Genomic DNA, 14,549 nt, shown 5'->3' on the forward strand with positions numbered 1-14,549 from the left:
GTGTTATTTACAGCACGGTAATAAACCCACGTTTTGAATCCACTGATCTACCAGCACCCTCTCGTAAAGTCCACAACCCTCCCCCTAGACCACCCCAAGAACGACCCCCATCACTGGGACAAGACACAGAGACCTATTTATATAATAACTTCTAACGCGGCAGACAGGCATGTACCAGTCGGCTCAGGCCCCAGAACTCAGCCCCTCGACCTAAAATACCGGTCAATAGGACACAGGTAAATCTCACCCTAACCGACAATCACCGGACCTCTCAAGAGGTGCATTCCTCATGCGTTGCGTTTATTGTATAAGACAAACTGCCGAGCGATTTATTGATGAACTTAGATGTCGTTTCTTGAATAACTGCAGTGTGCATGGCCTAGGACAAACGAGTCAGGAGAGGTATTCATCTTTGTCACAGGCTGCCCCAGCATACCAACACCGCTCGGATGACCTCAAGCTGGCCTGCCAGGCCCAACCCAACCCACGAGGCTGACCAGTGACGTCCTCACGCCAAGACCAACCACGCTGCAGCAACACCTATAGTTAGTCGACGCCACCCAATCCCAATTAACTTGTGCCCCCTATAGTGTGTAGGTTCTGATGACGTTTTTTGTATTAGAAATACGCCTGTCTTTGCTATTGTCAGACAGAGCGCTCTCGGAGGTTGCAGAGTTCTTTGCATGCCCTATTCTTTGGATAAACTCCCACTTACGCTCACCCGCACTCTGTCTTGGTCTTATTCCCACTACGGGAGAGTCCCTTATTGTCTCTCATTGAGGGGAGGATCGTGCTGAAATTGGGGGCGCTTCCTTTCAGTGGTGACCCCGACGTGATATCTCCAAATTATTTTTCCTAACTCCTTTCTAACGACCCCCTTGTGGCACGAGAATCTCCGGTCGAGAAGGGATACGCACGGTGAGCCGGCTCCGGGAGGCTGCCCGCCAACGGCGACCGGCACAATAAGAAGTGCGCACTCAATGAGAAAGGGTACGGGATCCCGATTGGAAAAAAATCCCCTTTGAGTGCCGCTCGCCGGAGCCAGGGGCTGACCGTTGAGTTACCGGTGACACCGCCTGGACGGACCCAGTTTCGGAGACTATCGGTTCAAGACGGGCACGTGAGTACTGAGTGCGAGCGATCGTAAAGGGGAAGGGAGGGGAAACTGTGAACAGGAGAACGGGGACAGGTAGAGGAGAAGAATAACGGGGGTCTACTAAAGACGGGTCTTGAAACTTTCTTTATCTTTTCTTTGCATATGGCCATTAGGAGTAAGAAATAAGTGAAGTGGTAGAAGTGACGGAAACCTAGCTCCGAAAGGGGGTGGAAGGCGGCGCCGCATAGTGCTATCTAAACTAGTACTGGGAATATATGAAGAAGTAAGAAATAAGTTATTGGTGTCTGGCAAAAGGAGACACCGGGAATATGTTTTAGTGATTGCTACTCTCTCTATTTCTTTTTTCCATTCCACGGGGCAGGGGAAGAAAGCGAAAAGGGTATAAGATAAATATACTTGTAGAAGAACTATAAAATAGGGAGCACATTTTGAGGAGTGGGGACTAAGTAGTGGCACGTACAGACGTGAACATAGCAACCTTAGCAGAAAAACAGGGACAGCTGGCCAGGGAGGAAAGGGAGGAAATAAGACGAGGTGTGAGTGGAAAGGCATTGTGATGGGTGCGCGCACCGTGTGAGTGTTGGGGACGACCGGTTGACCGCGAGGTGGCGCCAGAGAGTGTTGACCATAACTAGTACTTGATCAGTTGCAAGCGGAATCACATGAGAGTGTATGGGAATGGGAAGGAGATGAGCTATGGTGAGTGCGAAAGGATTTGCGCAGTGAATAAACTTGGGTGATAATATTTGAGACGTCCGCTTTTGTCTGTGCCATAAAGGTATACATACACATATCTACACCTAACTAAAAGTAAAGAAGGTGGACACGGCTGTGTTAGTGATTTAGAGGATGGGGGCCGAAACTCCCTTGTCACATATTTGTAAGAGCTTACCGGGATACGCTGAACGAATAAATAAATATCACGATCAATGGGTAACAGAATTGAAGGGGGAGGGTCTGCCCCAGATTTGGCCCGAGGGAGGGTCTTTTGACAAAAGCGTTCTTGATATGGTACGAACATGCATTAGCCTCAAGTATAAGGGGAAACAATGGCAAAATAGGAAGGAGATATTAGACCTCTGGAGATTGTTTGAGGAGGTACCCCCACCCAAAGCTCCGGCACCAAATATTGATCTACCTTCCACCACAGATAATCCATTGATGATTCCAAGAGAGGAAAAGGAACAGCTAAGTACAGCACAACCTGCGGAGGTGATTAGTTTGTACCCGATATTACCTAAACCAGCCCCCGCAGCAGGATACAGCGACCCTACGTATGTGCCTCCCCCCACAACTGGTACACCACAAAGACCAACAGCCCCCCCGCCATACGAAAGCACCAGAGAGCGCGCCCAGGGAAGCACACAGAGGGTGGATATAGAGAAGCTAACGAGTGACTTAGAGTCGAGGCTTACTGTGGCAAGGGATGAACTCTCAAGAATAAAAGACATATGTGAGCGCACAGCGTGTGCCCCCACACAGTCAGGACGCACGTCTAGAGCGTCGAGCGAAGGTAGACAGATTGAGGAAGGATGGAAAAAGGGGGAAATACTGTTCAGGATTGAGGAAGAGCCGACACGAATAATAGAGGTAGGAGCAGTAGAAGGGAGCATTGGTGATGTATCACGAGAGAGAGGGATCAGAGAGGACTTGTTATGTGATGTCAGAGGAGGGTTGGATGACAGTGATAGGTTGAGTATGGCAGTGGGAGGGGAAAGCGAGGAAGTGGACGGTGCATGTTCACTAGGGACTATAGACGACGAATGGATGGGACGACTAAGAAATAGGGTGGGGAAGATGGCGTCATTGGAGTCAGCAGCGACTAAGGAAAGGGAGGGTGCAACTGCAAAAGGGAAGTTACAACTTCCATTGATACACAGAGGGGGGGGGGGAGACCAAACTATATACCATGGGCTCAGATGGATAAGGCTAATTTAATGAAATTATTGCCCCAGCTGTCAGGAGGGGCGAGCAAGTGGATATATGCATTTGAGAAACATACCGCCGGCATACCGTTGGCAGTAGGCGATGTGAAAAGCCTACTAGTAACCGCAGTAGGAGATCAAGCGGACAGAGTATGGGCTAAGGCTGGTTTCCCGGCCGTGACGTTAGATTGTGATCGTCATGATGAGGCTTCCTTTAATACAGTACGAGCAAGGGTGTGGGACGCGCTGCGGGAGACATTCCCAGATACCCCTGATTTACAGTCAGTAATGCAATGTACAATGAATGACGGGGAGGATGCTATGGATTACATTCTCCGGGTGCAGGAGATGTGGAGAGCGGAAACGGGCACGCCCTGGCACCAATCCACATCTCTATTTTATTTTATCATTAAGAGAGGGCTCCCAAAAGAGGTGCAGAAGGCACTCGATAAGATAGCGGGCGTTGAGGCGAAGGGGTGGCCAGAGATCCAAAGTATAATAGTGCACCATTGCAAAAGGATCAAAGAGAGAGAGAGGGAAGTAGCACAGAAAAGGTTGGCAGACGAGGCAAAGTTGGTACAATCAAAACTAGTGAAGGTTGCAGCAGCGGTAGCAGGACTCCCACTCATGAGGGAGGGAGACGAAGGAGAGGAGGGGCAAATAGCAATACAAGGAAGAATAGCAGCAAATTGGGCAGGACAAGGACAACGACAGTGGACTGAGCAGGAGCAGAACGGAGGTCCAACGTGGCAAGAGTGGGCCCCAAGAGGGGGAAGAGGTGGGTACCGGGGCCGAAGAGGAGGACAAGGGTATGGAGGAATGGGAGGTAATGGGTGGCAGGGTCCCAGAGGTCCACAGGGGAGCTGCTGGAACTGTGGGAGATGGGGGCACTACTCAAGAGAGTGCAGGAGCAGACAAAACAACGGGTTCCAGGAGACAGAACAGTACGGTCACCCCCACCCAGGAAGCCCCTACGGCCTCCCCATGGGACAATACCAACAACCAGAAAATGTAGGACAAAGAAGTAACGCACAACTACACGGACATCAGTACAGGACACAAAACCACCCACAGAATAATGACAATATGCAATACACGCCAGGTAACACTTTCGCCACAGTAGCTAACGGAGCACCTGCTCCCGCACCTTACAGCGGGGTGTCAGTAGTTTCGGGGAACATTTTTGATCAGGGGGGGGCAATGAGACACCCCGCATAGGACAGCCCACAGAGAGCACTTGCGTGTCCAGTACTATCTACGACCCACAATGCATCAGAGGAACCATTGATAGGAGCGCAGATAGGAGACAAGCAGTTCATATTCATGGTGGATTCGGGAGCGGAGAAATCATGCATTAGAGAGGGCCGATTCCCGTTATCTAATAGAACGTTAGAGACGCAGGGGTTCTCTGGGGCTGTAATTGAAGTTCCTTACACAGAAGGATTGGATGTGACAGTGGGGGGTAAAACAGTGAAAGCACCCTTACTGTACTATGAACACTCTCCCATTAATTTGCTGGGGAGAGATCTCTTAAGCAAAGTAAATATGACAATATCATTCACAGGGAGCGGTATCGTATGTTCGACGCCAGGCATATGCCCCCTCCGCATATTAGCAGTAATACACGGCCACACAATCATGCAAGAGATAAGAGGGTTACCAAGAAACGAGGAGATGTTTGTTGAGGGCATGAGAACATTGGCTCTCATAGTACCAGAACTAAAAAGGATGGATTGGAGGATTCCAGCCGAATTCCTCTTCCGCCCCATAGCAAGCCCCGACACTGCTCTCGGGTCAGTGATATCGTTGGATTTACACGCAGTACACGTGTCAGCAAACAGAATATGTGTGATTGGCGTTGACATGGAAGGATGTGAGTGGCGGACAGTACTGTGTACAAATGCAAATATCCCACTGAGGGAGCTCTCGGACGAGGAGCTATTTTCAGACACTGAGACAGATGGCGAAATAGTGATGGAACTAGCAATGCCGTGTGACATTGTAATTACAGCCAGAAAAACTCAAGTTGAATTAATGGCAGTAGTAGGAGCACCACATGCATTTTTTGATGACGACATGAGGTTAGTACCCACTAACATATGGACAAATGGCCCCCATGACGTGGGGTTATTACATGGGGTTCAGCCTGTGGTAATAAAATTGAAACCGGGAGCAATTATACCCCGGGTAAAACAATATCCGTTGTCACGCGAAGCAGAAGAAGGGATCAGAGAGACACTAGATGCACTGCTAGCACAAGGAATAATAGTGCCCTCAAGCTTCACAGTTATTGACTTAAAAAATGCATTTTTCTCGATTCCCTTAGCAGAGGAGAGCAGGTACTTAACTGCGTTTACACTAGGGGGGAGGAGGTTCGAACACTGCAGACTACCACAAGGATATTGCGAGAGCCCAAGCATATTCAACAGGGTACTACATGAAGATCTGGGGAATTTGTCTGTAGAAAGCACAGTGATTCAGTACGTTGATGATTTATTGATCTGTTCACAAACTGAGGAAGAGTGTAGAAAGGACTCAATAACACTCCTGACATTATTGGCCAATAAAGGGTACAAGGTGGACAAGGGGAAGTTACAATACTGTCTGACAGAGGTCCTATGGAAGACCCACGACACCCCCACCAAGCAAATAAATGGTATGCAGATATGAGTACAACAGCTAAACAGACAACTAATGAAAGCTGCTATGTCTGTTCGCTCATCCCCCATGCATCAGGTACACCCAAAGTGTTGTTGCCAAGAGAATTGCCCATTGTGGATGCCCAATGTCTCCTTCATCTCACACTGTGTAGAATAAAGAACACCTTTCAAGCACACGATGTCTCTTTCAAAATAATACAGGACAACAAAACGTGCTATTCAAAAGCGTCTGGAGTGGTCTGTCCTAAAGAACCTTTCTTTGCAATACAAGGGACGCTGTTTTCAGAAAACAAATGGAGAGATGAAGAAGTACTGTGCAAAGCGGAAGCACTGAGAGGTGTCCAACCAGACAAGCTGCGATGGATGGAAAAAACGTGCTTACCAATATGGAAAGAACACATCTCTAAACTAACATGGGTAACAGCGATGGAGAAACCCTTCAAGCTACAAAGTGAAATACAAAACGAACTATGTTTCAAGGGAGAAGGAAAAGTGGCAATGGGAACGAACAAAAACTGTAACAAAACTCTCACCATCCCAGACATGAAAAAAGGAACAGCAGCACTAATGAACACATACTGGGTATGCGGGAATCAGGCCTACTTGCACCTTCCCCAGGCATGGAGTGGCAGCTGCTCAATGGCCACTTTGCATTCGGCCCTAATGGTGATTCCAGAAAGCCACGTCGACGAAAATAAAAGGACGCAAGGAAACATGAACAAGGACGAGACGTCTCCCACTGCAGAAGCACACCTCTATGTCCTGTCCTCCGGAGGGAAAGAAGAGGAGCTATCACGGAACAAGCGAGCATCAAACTACATATCACAAGCGTCATCCGATTTATTGGCACAGATCCCAGACAAGTATCGCCTGTTCAGCTCCGTGGAAACATTTTTTGCCTCACTGGTTTCAAGTGTACAAGCAAGAGCAAATGCAAAATGGCTTCAGATCACACGGTGGGAACTGATTCAGCTGGCCAATGACACTGAAGAAGGGTTCAACATAATAAAGGTGGAACTACGAGCTCTGCGACTAATGACCATGCAGAACAGGTATGTTCTGGACCTGCTAACAGCAATCGATGGAGGTGTTTGCCGAAAAATAGGAAGTGCGTGCTGCACGTTCGTACCTTCTGAAGACGCAGAAAATGGGTCCCTGTCCCACGTCATTGAAGCAGTCCATAACCTGGGAGAGAAAATGAAGCTGGAAGGTGGGGCTCAAGACAGCTCATGGTTCGACAATATCTTCTCCTGGGTTCCCTCCTGGCTTGGAATAACGATGAAATTATTGATAGCAGTTGCGGTGGTCCTCCTTGTGGTGTTCTGCCTGTGCCAGGTGGGCCTTCGATGTTGTGCTAACGCAGTCCCTAACGGTGCGATGATGATGGTGACAATGGGCAACTCTGGTGGTACAATTAAGGCGACACAAGAAGTATATGTACAGACAGGACCAGATAACACTCCCAGATACCAGTTAGTGCCTATGTGCCGTGATAAGTACATAGTAGATAAACTATGGCACACCACTATCAAAGAACCCCGAGATGTGGAACTGGAATGGTATGAGGAGGTCTGGGTAGACTTGGAAGGGACGGGTGACTGTATATATTTAACATGTACCCCAGATGAGTATGCTAGAAGAGGTGAGAACTTGAGGGGGGTATGCAGAGCCTGGATGCCTAGAAAAGGAACACCTGCATGGGATGACGCAGTGATAGAGGAGCAAGAATGTAGAAGATTAGAAGAGCTAAAGAATTCGTTACTTTAGTAACGAAAGGGGGGAAATGTAGGGGAGGACTGGCCGCGAGGCCCTCCTCACCTGCAGCCTTCTCCCCAGGTGAGGACCATGACTCGGTGGCCGTCCCCTCATGCCACCCGGGCCCAGGTGGAGGAGGGGTCACCCGCCGACGACATTGCCCACGCATATCCGTTCCCTGCATATACCTAAATTCAGTTAGGCCTAGAAGCCATCTTGTTCAGCAAACATGGCGTGAGTTCAGCACACTGTAACGAGGCCCCCACCTTTGGAGGACCTTTCATGCATCTCTGCCGCCGCAGTAGCCCTGGTAGATCCGCTGCGAGCGCGTTCCCATGAGAAAGTCGGATATGAGCTAACCCGAGATGCTAACACTGTAACATTATTCTCGTCCACAATGTAATATCGCACCCTGCATGACCTGGTCCGCGAGGCCGGGGTGACGGGAAAAAAGCTGAAGCATCACTATCTGAAGAAAGTAGAAAATAATTCAAGTATTGGTATTAACGAACTACCTCGGTTTAAACAGATCCTGTAAACTGTGAATAAACCATAAAGATGTAACGTTACATGATACCACCCCAGGTCTGGACTAGTGCTGCTACAACCACAGAGAAAGATGTCGACCAAATGTATAGCCTTTATTTACTCATATATGTTTTCTTAATCACCTAAAGCAGCGAGCATCAATTTCTGTAGGCCATAACCTAGAACGACCTCGTGTAACGTTTAATGTACATAAAATAATCACATCATGTAGTAAATATAATGTTAGGCAACGAAAAGGTACTCGGACCGACTGTATTAAAGAAATGTGTAACGAAATGGAAATATATATGTGTGTTTAAATAACATCAAAATAAGGCGGAACGTTATAAAAGTTCTGCATTCAAAAGTTAGCAACGCACGAGGAAAAAACCTCTGTGAGTATATGCAAGGCCATTCTCCCTCCCACCCTGCCAAGCCTGCCAGATAAGGAAGCTAAGGCCTGTGCCGCGCTCCCTCACCTCCCCCAACCAAGCTGGAGCCGCTTCAGAGAGTCAGAGGCCCCGGTACCGCACCCAAGGCCACAGCCCACCACCTGTGTTATTTACAGCACGGTAATAAACCCACGTTTTGAATCCACTGATCTACCAGCACCCTCTCGTAAAGTCCACAACCCTCCCCCTAGACCACCCCAAGAACGACCCCCATCACTGGGACAAGACACAGAGACCTATTTATATAATAACTTCTAACGCGGCAGACAGGCATGTACCAGTCGGCTCAGGCCCCAGAACTCAGCCCCTCGACCTAAAATACCGGTCAATAGGACACAGGTAAATCTCACCCTAACCGACAATCACCGGACCTCTCAAGAGGTGCATTCCTCATGCGTTGCGTTTATTGTATAAGACAAACTGCCGAGCGATTTATTGATGAACTTAGATGTCGTTTCTTGAATAACTGCAGTGTGCATGGCCTAGGACAAACGAGTCAGGAGAGGTATTCATCTTTGTCACAGGCTGCCCCAACATACCAACACCGCTCGGATGACCTCAAGCTGGCCTGCCAGGCCCAACCCAACCCACGAGGCTGACCAGTGACGTCCTCACGCCAAGACCAACCACGCTGCAGCAACACCTATAGTTAGTCGACGCCACCCAATCCCAATTAACTTGTGCCCCCTATAGTGTGTAGGTTCTGATGACGTTTTTTGTATTAGAAATACGCCTGTCTTTGCTATTGTCAGACAGAGCGCTCTCGGAGGTTGCAGAGTTCTTTGCATGCCCTATTCTTTGGATAAACTCCCACTTACGCTCACCCGCACTCTGTCTTGGTCTTATTCCCACTACGGGAGAGTCCCTTATTGTCTCTCATTGAGGGGAGGATCGTGCTGAAATTGGGGGCGCTTCCTTTCAATTGTTATGTTAGAGGTGGGGTTATGAGGGAGGGGCAGGAGAGGGGATGTGACGTGGGAAAGGAGGAAGTTAGTATAATGTAGGAGAGGATGGAATAAGTACGTTCCCACTGTACTCTGTGTCCGCTTCCTCTGTGTAAAGGGAGGGCGTCATGCTCCACCACAACAGGAAATGACTCAATTCCCTGGGCCACAAAGTTCTAAATCCTTTCTCAGTGGGCCAGGAGAATGCCTCCCTTCGCCAGGTATTTGGTCTTGTCTCAAAAGACCCAGGGGAATGACCTTCCGACTGGTTCAAGATACCAAGAGAAGGACGCCTTTCTCCTGGTAATTATGAAATGATCTCTGAAAACCTGGGGAATGACTCCCTTCCCCAGACACTTCTCTTCATTCTGTTTCACACTTTAAAAAAAAAAAACAACTCTGAGTATTAGGAGGGACCTCAACACTGGTTTCTCTTCTTCTTTGGTTTGGTGCACTTGGTTCACTTCCCTGGGAAGTACTGCCACAAGGAAGAAGACTCATATCACTCTCTTGATTTGGGTCCCGGCCATTGTGTGTCTCCCTTTCTCTCTATGTCCCCTTGACTACCCTGCTTGCCAAGTACTGACAAGAGGGGGATAGTCCTGCTTTTTTTTTCTGCCTGTACCCTATGGCCCCTTCCGGTCCCTGTGCCTCTTCAGTTACCTTCCCTGTTCCTAGGATGCATTGCTGGTTCTTCCTGGGGTGTCTCTCCTTCTCTGTGTGCTGCGTGGGCATCTCTGTGTCTCAGTGCCTTCACCTCGTGGATCTCCTGCCCGGCCCTTGGACCGACTTGCTGTCCCTTGCATTTGCATCACTGTGTGCCAGCCTCCTGTCACTGTCTGGACGCTGTTTGACAAAGGAGTCCTGTTGTCCTCTTGACTCTGGGAGCGGTCTGCTCTTGGTTCCATTCTGGCCTTCTCCGTGCCTCCTTCGTACTTCCCTGGCTTCACTGTCTCTCGTCCTGTTTGACTGTGTCTCCCTGATGGGCAGTCCTCCTTTGGTTTTTATGGTGTAGGAGGAACCACGCCTCCGCAGAAGTCTATACCTCTGCAGTTCCTCCTTGGTATTGCTGTTCATTGTTCATGGTTCCCACCACATCACAGTACTTGGATTGCCTATGTTCCTGATGTTCTTCTTTGGAGCAGTACTTTCCTGAACCTTGACTACCTTATAACAGTACATATGTCTACTGTCTACTAAGAGGTTAGCAGAAGGAGAGGCTAGAGTGTGTGGGAGTCTGATGTTCTCATATACCCTAAATGGTCGTCCTACTCCCTGGGGGGGGGGGTCCCCTCTCCGTGAGATTCTCCCGCATTATACCACCCCTAGGGGGACTATCGGATAGTGGCCTCACCTTCCTGGCCTCATGGGAAGGGGCTCCTCCCTGGGCAGAAGTGACGACATACTGTGATTTGTTACTTAATGCACTGATAAACAATACAAATGGACAGGGTGATGAGTAGTTTTCAGGCCAGCACAAGACCATCCTACAGTTGCTTGGGTGCACTAGATTACACTTAAGTGCACACCGCCCAATCCTCCTTGGCTCAGCCTAAAACCATCTGAGTAGCCTTTCATAGTTGTAGGGGGGGCTTTTGCTTGATGTCCTCCATGCAGCCCATATTGAAGAACTGGCTACTTCTTGGTTCTTGCCTTATGAGAGGTTTTTTTATTTGTCCCCACAGAATTTCCACATATGTTACCAATACAGCCAAGCCTTTTACAACATATACGTGAATGAATAAAGTTTGCCACCTAGTCTTTCTCAGTACATGCTTGATTCTGGTGTGTGGGGGGGCATACCTTTTTATCTGTCCATTGTTTGTAAATACTTTGTAAGTTGCTAGGAGCCATGAATGAGACTTGGACAAAAGGGGTTCATGGTTTTCATCCAAGACTTTTAATAACATAAAAGGGGGTTGGAAAATACCTCTGTCTCTGCTGTAAGTGGTGTTTCCCTACCTAAAACTGAAACTAGGGCTCTGTCAATTGCAGAATGTCCAAAGCACAACAGTCCTGTGTCCAAAGTACTATTCTGGCCCTCGCACCATAAAAATCAAGGTGAAAAGGGAAAATGTATTTGGCCTTTAGTAGTGTACAGATGTTCAAAATGGAAATCTGGAACCCAAAAGTTCCAGAAGGATACAGTTCCTTGTTCCAGAGGGTGATTCCCTTCCCCTGGATTTTTCTTCTCTCTGTTTTTTATATTTAAGAATATCTTGATCAACAACCCAACAGGTACATAAAACAACCTGGCTGTTGTTCTTTATCTTGTTAGTATACCTGGTGTACTTCCTTGTCAGGCTTTCACTCCTCTGGTCTCTGGTGTAGTACAGCCTTTTGCTAGTCCTGATATGTCCTTCTCGGGACCTCTTGCGGTGATGTATTTCATATACACTGTTCAGCTTGTCCTTGACAGTTGTGCTTCCCTACCAAGGCTTTCTCTTATAACCAAACTTGCAGTTGCCTGGTATACCTTGTCCTGTGATTATATATGTTTTGTCCCTACGTGTATATGTCACCGCCCTGATGCTTGTGAGCTGCTGGCACTATATAAACAAATAAAATACTATCCTGCCAGGGGTTCTCTCACAGATGTACTGCATACACTCACAAACCTGACAGCCTCATTCCATTTGACCATTTTATAAGATATTTATTTACTCGTTCTTCCTCATGTACTTCATTTAGAATTTTTTTCGATTTTGACAGCATTGCGTATACGCCCGGTGTCCCTGCTTCGCTCGTGTGCACTCACCAGTTCTTGTTGGAATATGTTGGTTCTTCCTCTGCAAGCCTGTGGTGGCCCTACAGTGCTCTGCCCTGTCTCGCTGTTTCTGCAAGTTTTTGGCTTGCCGTTGTCTCCTGTGTCCAGCTCACCTATTCTGGGTCTTCCCGGCCTTACGTAAAGTGGAGGTTGCTTCCTAGTACCCGTGGACGCCCAGAAGCCTTGCATCTGCTTGTGGTGTCCTCGCCGCATAGCCTCCTATTCAATCTTATCCCTGCTTCTGTGTTGGTGAGCCAGTTGGTACCACAGACTACCTTCTAGCCCCATGGTCTCTCGACAGAGCAGAGAAAAGCAGCGTTCTCCAGGCAGCGTTCGCTTGTCAGCTGCTTCATCGGTTTAAATTTCCCAGCTTCAGGTTTGTTCCTCCTACCGCTAGAGCGCAGCATGTGCTCTTGACTTCCAGTGATCCTTATTACTCAGTACATCTTTTTCGTCCCAGTATTCTTGGACTTATGGTAATGGTAGTCTGTTTCTGATAACTTATATTTGAAGTCTGGCAAAGCGTTCTCAATGATATTAAAAGGCAATTCAGTTCTTGTTGAATATGCAGAGCCTGAAAAAGTGTGCCTAGTGATTTAAAAAAAAAAGTAATTTCTTCATAACTTTTATATGTGGAGTTAAGTAACGCGTTTTCAGGATCCTTCCTAGGTCGGTGAGGGGAGATATGACAACATGGCAATAAGGCATGGGGAATGGCGCAGGTTTCTTCCTAAGAAAAAAGGGGATACCATAATCTCAAACAATGATGTCATATCAGTCTCTTGAGGGTTGCCTCCGCCCATGTCAGCCTCCCTCAAATAGCCGCCCCCAGGTTCTGGATTAGGTAGTGGCTGCCATTCCCTGGCCACATGGGGAGAGGTTACCTCTGGCAAAGGAGTGATGACACATCAGATTCATCACAAAGTTCACTTTGTTTCTACTAAACTAATATTTGTGTTCTCTTTTGAACAATCACAGGTGCTTTCGCAAATATTTTAAAGGCCCCACTACCCCCAGGGTCATTTCAGAACCGAAGGTAAATCAGAGGTCCAACAAAATGTTTTGCCTGAAGTGAAGGCCAATCAGTTAACAGTTTAATATTGTGGTCTCACTGGTTCTCACTGGTTCACTCTGTGCACACAGCTCTTAGAATTGCAGGCATTTGTGAAGGCATCAGAAAGTAGACACAGACAACTAAGTACAGTTTGGGCTACAAACCTTTATTATCGAAATAAGGTTGGGAAAAGGCCTAACGTGCCCTATACTAAGGTGGGATTCCCCTACCTAACTGAAACTAATGGTAGTCTGTGTCAGGAAGTCGAAAGTAAATGTCTGTCTGTGTCCAAAACCTACACTTGCCCTCACATCTACTTGTACAAAATGTGCAGGGATGTCCGCATCAAAAGGAGAAGTGTTCAAACAAACGTTCAGAGCTTCCAGCTCTTGGTTGGAAAAGGATTCTCCCTTCCCAAGCTTTCAAGTCTTTCAATGTTCCAAAACAACACAATTCCTTGGGATCCTTCCCAGCTTTTTTGTCTTGTATCTTTCACCAATATCACAAAGTTCAGTTCCATAAGTTCAAAATACACAAACTTTCCTTGACCTTCAATTACAAACTTGTAGATGGGTTAAGTGGCTTTTGCTTTGGTTGGGTGTACTCGGTCTATGCTAATTTGTTGGACCACACGCTCAACCCATTACAGGTCATGCAACTGACACACCTTACTTGCTTCTTTTCCACAGTTAAGTGCCACTGCTTCAGCTTAACAGTGGTATTGGACTTACCCTCTTGCAGCTTTCTTAGTACTTGTTAGATTAACAAATCTTATCAAAGCTTTTGTCCACTGCTTAATCTTTCAAATGATCCAGTTGCTTATTATTATAACTCCTGCCAATGATTGTTTGCTTCAGTTTACACAAGTCACAGTTCCTCTTGTATTGGGGAATATCACCCACTGCTTTCATACCAAGTGGTATTTTTGCTTTCTCTTGGTTTGGTATTCAATTTTTTTTGGGTTAATTTTCTTCCAATCAGTCACTTAAATAAAGCCACCTCGAATTCCCAGCTTACTCTCCTGCTGGGAATTTGCACCCTGTTCACGGGCTTATTAACACTTTCAAAGTTCACTGCCTTCCTGGCCCTCCCTTGGCCTTGTCAGTTTAATTTCATTTACAATTCAGTGTTCACAAAATCCTTTCATTTCTTTCAGCCTTCAGGCTATCGCAGTTATCAATCATCTATTATATGCTGGACCAGCATCTCGATTGCCTACACGGTCACTTGCGAGTGATCACACCTGCATAAAGCAGACGGTTACCACCACTGTGTCCAGGATTCATTCAGCCTGCTTTGACTCAGTGGGTACGCTGTCTCCGAATGCTGTTCTCTACGTCGGCAGGC

General features: G+C 47.5%; 1 protein-coding gene across 1 annotated transcript in view; it reads left to right on the plus strand.

Moving 5' to 3' along the window:
- The window catches only part of CFAP47 (cilia and flagella associated protein 47), a 3,369,192-nt gene that overhangs the window by 176,257 nt on the left and 3,178,386 nt on the right, over nucleotides 1-14,549 (plus strand). The window lies entirely within an intron of this gene.

The sequence above is a fragment of the Ambystoma mexicanum genome, chromosome 7q, assembly GCF_040938575.1.
Source record: "Ambystoma mexicanum isolate Mex_15411 chromosome 7q, UKY_AmexF1_1, whole genome shotgun sequence".
In the NCBI taxonomy this organism is placed as follows: domain Eukaryota; kingdom Metazoa; phylum Chordata; class Amphibia; order Caudata; family Ambystomatidae; genus Ambystoma; species Ambystoma mexicanum.